Source organism: Lepidochelys olivacea (assembly GCF_965140295.1).
Source record: "Lepidochelys olivacea isolate rLepOli2 genome assembly, chromosome: 6".
Classification (NCBI taxonomy): domain Eukaryota; kingdom Metazoa; phylum Chordata; order Testudines; family Cheloniidae; genus Lepidochelys; species Lepidochelys olivacea.
Window position 1 is genome coordinate 55,531,464 of NC_140416.1, and position 6,000 is coordinate 55,537,463.

The following is a 6,000-nucleotide window of genomic DNA, read 5'->3' on the forward strand; positions in this document are numbered from 1 at the left end:
CATACTGAATACTCTACTTTGATATCTAAACAAAGAATATTCTAGCATGTGACTGAACTGTGATGACATTTACAAACCAAGGAAAACAAAAGCCACCACTGCACTAGCAATCATGCCCCATTAAAAGAATTAGGAACTTGGAAATTACTCTGTTCAAGCACATTTGTACCCTAACCAGTGCATATTCATTTTGTGACACTCAAGTGAGTAGAAGTTGAATAAAGGACTCCATGTGTGGATCCAATATAAATTCATCTAAAAATCTAACAGTGCAGTCCTGCAAGCACCCACCATGCTACAAATGTGGTCAGAGAAAAAAAAAATCCTATCAACAGTGAAGCTCAGAATAATAAAGAAGCAAACAGAAAAAGAAGCGGTGAGAGGAGCGTGCACAACGGGACTAGACCAAATGGCAGAGTCCCACACACAGCCCCACTCCTCCTACACAGAGAGAGAGAGAGAAATGGAAGAGAAAAGGTACATGTCTCTAATCATCGCAAATATGTGCCAAAGTAGGAGTGTGAAATCCCAGAGGTGTCCTTCCACTGAGCTTTGTACCTGTACAAGAAGGGCAGACCCAGAACGAGGGGGGCAGGAGATGCTTCTGAATTACAACTTGCAGAAACGGAATTTTCCCAGTGCTCTGGCCACAAAGGCAAATTAAACCAAAAAAAAAAAAAAACACACAACCCTGCAATAGCAGCTTTACTACAAATTCTCAATAATCAAAGCAGCATCGTTTCAAAGATAATAATAAAACTTCCCTCTCCGCATCACAGGGAACAAATCAAACCAACAGCAAAGGGCCTGGAAATAATCATTCTGAAGAAAACCAGAGAGGAGGGGACAAACCTCCCTCCCCCACCCCATCCCCAGTGCAATGTGTCATCTCCTTCCCCCTGCTCCTCACCACAACCCCACTGTGTCGCCCACCTCCATCTCTCGCTCCCCCTCCTCAGAAACTTATTTCAGTGCATGCAGGGGCGGGAGAAAGGACATGACCCCCTAGGGCTCTATCCCCTTGGGGGTCGGCGGCCTGGGATGGGGGGGTTACACTGAAGTTGTTGCTCCTTAGCTCCAAGTTGGCTGAAGCGTCCTATGTAGACTGCTCCTCTCCCCCCCCCCCCCCAGCTATCCTCCTCCACCCTCCCCCAACCAACTCCCTGAGACACAGACAGAAAAGCACGGGGGAGGCGAGGGATAGAGCTACTCATAGAAGAGAGCAGAAGGAGAGAATAGGGAGGAGGAGAATCCAAAAGGTGGGATACTACACCCTGCTGGTGGTGCTGCTGCTGGTGGCTGGCTGGGGTCCCCCTGGCAGGACCTCTCTCTGAGGGGGAGGGCTCTTCTTCATAGGGGGAAGGTGCTGCGGCTCCTCTGGGCCTCCCTGTCCCCCTCTTCTGGGCTCCTCTCTCTCCTCCTCTCACTTTCTTTAATCTAAGCTGGGAGTGGAAGATGGTAGGTTGCTCCCTTCTCCTCCTCCTCTTCTCTCTCTCCTCTGGGAGGTCCTTTTCCTTCCCCCTCTCCCCAGGGGGCTCCGCCTGCCGGGGGGAGCAGGGGGCGGACGGGAAGAAAGGAACGAAGCAGAAGAGGCGCAGGAGAAGAGAAACTGTGACACAAAAACAAGCCGAGAAGCTGAACTCTTCTTCAATCCCATTCACCCGGCCCGGCCGCAGCACCCGCTCGCCGGGATCACTCCGCCGCCGGCCTCCCTGCCTGCCTGGGGCGCGCGCCCGAGCTCCGCCGCGCGCGCCCGACACGCTCTCTCACAGCTACTCCGGCTCTGAAGCGGGGAAGGGGAGGAGGAGGAGGAGACGGGGGAGGACACAGAGATTGGGGGCGAGGCGAGTTCCCACCTCCCTGGACCCCATGCCGCCTCCCGGGAAGTGCGAAAGGAGAGGTCGCCAGCCTCCGCCGGGCGGGGAGGGAGGGTTCGCTGGCTCCTCCTGAGGGGACTACTTGACGTGTTGGTGCGGCGAATTTATTTCCCTTTGCCTAAGGAACGGGCTGTGCGACGGCGCCCATTGCCTAGGGAAAAAACCCGGATGTAAAGTGAGTGAAACTAAAGTAGAGTGAAGTAGGGCACCAAACTCTAGTGGAGCAGCAGCGGGGGAGGGAGGGAGCATGCACCGGGGCAGGCAGCAGCAGGAGAGCAGCACAAGTATCCTCACCCCAATGCGCAAGGGGTTCTGCGTAGGAAAGCCGATGCACCAAGACAAGGGGAGAAACATAAGCATCCTCACCCAATGCAAAGGATTCTGCACAGGAAGCTGATGCACCAGGGCACTAGCAGAAGCACAAGCATCCTCACCCCCAATGCAAGGGATTCTACACAGGAAGTTGATGCACCATGGCAGGAGGAGAAACATAAATACTCACCCCAATGCAAGGGGCTTTACACAGGCAGTTGATGCACTAAGGCAGCAGCAACAACACAACCATCTTCACCCTACTGTAAAGGATTTTGCATAGGAAATCGATACAGGGCAACAGGAAAAAACAAGAATCATCACCCCAATGCATGGGGCTTTGCACAGGAAGTTGATGCAACAGGGCAGCAGGAGAAACACAAGAATAATCACCCCCAGTGCAAAGGGCTCTGCACAGGAAGCTGATGCATCAGGGAAAAAGAAGACAAGGAGAAACACCAGCATTTTCATCCCAATTCAAGGGGTAATGCTCCAAGGCAGGAGGAAGAAAGGACAAATTCATACATCCTTATTCCCAAAGCAAATTATAACCTCCCAGGAGCAACCATCCTCCTTCCACAACAAACTGCTAGCTCTTTGCCATATTATTTTTAGAATTAGTAGAGACATCTACTTAGGAGGCAGGGAGGATTTCATTGCTTCTTCACTGCTGCTCTTCTCTTTCCCCTTAATGCACTTGTTTTTGTTTTTCTAAGTTATTTATTTATTTTCTATTCTTTCTGAGTGATGCTGCCATTTGGTTTCATGCTTTGTTGAGTAACAGAAAACAGCAGTAATATATAAACTACTGTTTTTCAAAAATAGTGGAAAGCTAAAATTTCAGGAGAGATCAAAACAGGCAAAGTTAGTTCTATTAATGTTGTAATAAGAGTTATATGTGAGACAACTAAGGAAGGAATTTGGGAAATGAGGAGGGTTTTTAATAGCAATATAATCAAAATATAAAGAAATGTAATTCTGTTTATACATCCAAAGCATTTAATGTGTATATTTAAAATAAGTATGAAGCAGGGCAGAGAAAATCTTTTTGTTCTATTTGTACAGCACCTAGCACAATAGGGCCCAAATCCATGACTAGGTCTCTTAGGTGTCACAAGAATACAAAGAATAATCATTTGCTTGTAAAGTATTAGTCTTTATGCATATAATTTATAATATATTAACACAGATAACACATACCTTTCTCACATGTATCTGTGGACTGTAAAACGATAATGTGTTTCTCAAAAACATTTTGGCCTTACCTTGCCCATCTGAGTCATCACTGCTGAATCAGTGGGACTGTTCATTTGCTAAACACTACAGGATTCTCAGAAATGTTTACAGAAAGTCATTTTTTAGTTTTCAGAGTAGCAGCCATGTTAGTCTGTATCCGTAAAAAGAAAAGGAGTACTTGTGGCACCTTAGAGACTAACAAATTTACTAGAGCATAAGCTTTCGTGAGCTACAGCTTACTTCATCGGATGTAATTCAAAAGTGGTTTTATTTTTTAAGCAGTGGCCATGTTGTCTTATTTATTTAACATTGTCACAATTTGTGAAAAAAGTAAGTGTGTGTATAATCTCTACAGATATTTCAGGAAGCCAGGTGAACTCATTATTATGTTGTGAAACTAAATCCATAAAGCAGTCATGATGAGTAACTCAGGGACTCATTGTAATTGGGTAGTAATATACAATTTTATCACCTCGAGAATTCTTATGTGTTCAAAGTGAGTGGGGATTTACCAGAATGCTTACTATCAGAACCGTCTAAAAAAATTGGGCGACCGTGGTATTGTTTATTTAATTAACTGCTAATTTTCCAGTGCTTTTCAGTCAGTTTCTGGTGTTGCCAACTAATGATTTAATCATGAGTCTCGCGACATTTCTTAAAGCCCTCGCGTCTCAAGTTATGTGATGATGAGAGAATATCAGGTTTTGTTTATTTTTAAATATGTTTCTAGCCTGTGGGGTTGTGGATACAAGCTGGAACACCTAACCTTAACCTAAAGGCTCAAACAGTAGGCAAATAAAAGACCCTCAATTTTTTAAAATCATGTGATTTTGAGGGGTCTTCTCATGATTTTTGAATGGTTGGGGTTGGCAATACTAAAAGATAATTACACTGGGAGGGGGATTGATCTAAGTTACGCAACTTCAGTTACGTGAATAACGTAGCTGAAGTTGACATACTTAGATCGACTTACCGTGGTGTCTCCACCGCGGTGAGTCGACTGCTGCTGCTCCCCCTTCGACTCTGCCTGCAGCTCTCACAGCACTGGAGTACAGGAGTCAATGGGAGAGCGCTCGGGGGTTGATTTATCGCGTCTAGAGTAGACGCAATAAATCGATCCCCGTTGGATCGATTGCTGCCCACCGATCCGGCGGGTAGTGAAGACATACCTATAGAACATACCAAGCAGTGTTTTGTTGGTTTACAGTGGACATTGGCATTGCTTGGATGTCTTGAGAATCAACAGGTGAAGCCAAATGCTTTTAACTGCCACAAACGTCTTGTTAGCCATTGCAGTATATGACCTAGATTATTATATAGTGACTGGAACTTATTAATTGTATAATATCTTTATTAAACTCTGTCCATTTTAAAGAAATATTTGTATTTTACTTTATACACTTCTCTCTTCAGTTTATGCTATCTGTAACAAACAAATACAGCATCTAACATTCAGATGGGTTGACCATATTGGAATCTGCTCTTAACCTCTCTTAAATTCAGCTACCTCAATTTACTTGGCCTGGGCGGGGACTTTTAAATGGGCATAAGGTATGATCTACACCTAAAACTTAGGTGTGTTGCTCAGGGGTGTGAAGAATTCACACCACTCAGAGATGTAGTTAAGGTGACCTAAGCCCCAGCATAGACACTGCTAGGTCAGTGGAAAAATTCTGTCAACCTAGCTGCTGCCTCTTGGAGTGGTGGATTAAGTACAGCAACAGAAAAACCCCTTCCATCGCTCTCACAAGTGTCTATACAATGGCGCTACAGAGGCATAGCTGTAGAGCAGTTACCTAACACTCAGTGACTTGCATTGACATCAGCACAAGTTGTGGGTGTTCAGACCCTGTAGATCAGAGCAAGTGTCTTTAGTTAATGTGTATACTTAATTACTATCTTTAGTTATTGTGGAAAAGCTTTGGTAAAAAGGTGAGTCAGTGTACTCTAAAAATAGGCTTGGGCTCATTTTGACTCTTGTGTTTGGTTTTGTTTAGAACTCCGTATGAAGGGCACAACATTTTATCTATTTTTTGTGAATTAAAAGAAACCTAGTGATGGTGAAATATGTGGTTAGTGGGTTTACTCTGTTGTGTTGTTATATGCAGTTTGAATAAGTTATACAGTGTAGAAATGGATGAGGGTCTAGTAATTAGTTTATCCTTGTAAATTAAGGAAATTGGACAGTGTCCACCAAAGAACATTTACATGTACTTGAAAATTACCCATAGGGAGAATATAAATACTGTGTGGCATTGAGGTCATACGTATTCAATACCTTAATGAATATCGAGAAATAATTACTTTCATCTCCTAAATAGTCTGTGTGAGGAGACCCTATGTTACCATTCTACATTCATAACCCCAACCTTCTAAACATAGAACATACTCCATCTAGCCCAGTATCCTGTCTTCTGACAGTGGCCAATGCCAGGTGCCCCAGAGGGAATGAACAGAACAGGTAATCCTCAGATACCGATTATCAGAAGTGTAACTGGTTGTATTAACAAAAAGAAAAAAGGAGTACTTGTGGCACCTTAGAGACTAACAAATTTATTTGAGCATAAGCTTTCGT

At 44.5% G+C, this 6,000-nt stretch overlaps 1 protein-coding gene across 5 annotated transcripts in view; it reads right to left on the reverse strand.

The window, feature by feature from the left end:
• PHF21A (PHD finger protein 21A) overlaps positions 1–4,759 on the reverse strand; it is a 251,601-nt gene extending 246,842 nt beyond the window's left edge. For all 5 annotated transcript variants that reach the window (XM_084631686.1, XM_084631689.1, XM_084631690.1 and 2 more), the window contains exon 1: positions 1,274–4,759. The gene's annotated coding sequence lies outside the window, so the exon portion shown is untranslated. The remainder of the gene's footprint in view (positions 1–1,273) is intronic.
• Between the last annotated feature and the right edge of the window lie 1,241 nt (positions 4,760–6,000).